Below are 1,350 nucleotides of genomic sequence, written 5' to 3' on the forward strand. Positions count from 1 at the left end.
TTGCTGATTCCCCACGAAAGCTTAGCGCACCCCCAATTTTGTCTCACACTTCTCCCCACTTTGCCAGGGATTCTCCAGCAGAGAGCTGGGATGCTTGCACCATCTAAGCACAACCACCTCTGCTTCACATCAACACTTCTAAAAGAGTTAAATTCAGGGTGGACAGGTTCACGGCAGCCCCTGGGGGTGCCAGCCATCCCCCCCATTGGCCCCATCTCCAACATCATGTGGAGATGCTCTGCAATGTTGGAGCAAGGGACTGCAAACAAACTACCACAAACTCACACAAATGCACCTGGAGGGATTGCAAAGAGGACGAACAGGCTATCAAAGGGTGAAGGCGTGAGGGCAGCTCTCGCCCCTGGGCCCTTAGCACCCAGCCATGCCCCACGTGCAACCCCTTGCTGCAGCATGGCTGCCCAGAGAGGCACTGCACCAGGCTCCCGGGAGCTCAGTGCTTTAAGAGCTAAAATGTAATAATTTTAAAAGGTATGTTCTAGGTATCTTGCAAGTATCTTGTCTCACACATGCCCAGAGCAGGTACATAACCTATTTCACCGTCAATTGCTGAATGAGAGCAGAGGGCTGGGTACATTTTCTATCTAACATGGTCACAAAATTATTTCTAGTGCAGTGAATACTTGCAAAGCCATGTGTGGTGTTTTCAGTGGAAAGCGCAGACTAAGGGAAGAATGGGAATAAGATTGTAATGAAATGAGCTGCAGGGGTGTCTGCAGGAGGTAGGTCAGCTTCTCCTGCTCTCTCTACCCTGTCTCTGTCCACGAGCCAACCTGACACTTCAGGAACCCTAAGTACACTTAAATTTAAATTGCTTGCACCTCAGGTCTCTAACAAAATCAGCTAGGGGGGTTTACTGACTTGCAAGGCAAGTTCACAGCACTGAGTCTTAGCTGACAGCACATCAAACGTGATACAGAACAACAGTGGCTGAGCAGCGATGGCTGCCTCATTACTTCAAAAATCACAGACAGGACCTTATTGCTGTAATAGGGCAGCGATGCCATTTTTGTTTTTAAGGGTCTATCACTCTGTTGCAGACAGGTGTTAGTAATCTGCTGCCTCTGATGCTTTCAGAGGATGTGCTCTTTGAGGAGTGGTAGGTGACAGGAATGCACATGGTGAGGTCCAAACAAAACGAGCCATGTGAAATACTCAGCCCTGACGAGGAACTCGCACCCCCTGTCTTGCCTTACAAAATGTTGCTGCTGCTGCTGTGCCTTGTGCAGCTTGGTGCTGTCAACAAAGCGGAACAAAACATGCCTTGTTAAAATGGAATCACTCTGTAAATGACGTGAAAAAAGGGATGAAATTTCAGTAAGAGGCACAGCT

This window comes from Strix aluco, chromosome 1 (assembly GCF_031877795.1).
Source record: "Strix aluco isolate bStrAlu1 chromosome 1, bStrAlu1.hap1, whole genome shotgun sequence".
Taxonomy (NCBI): Eukaryota; Metazoa; Chordata; class Aves; order Strigiformes; family Strigidae; genus Strix; species Strix aluco.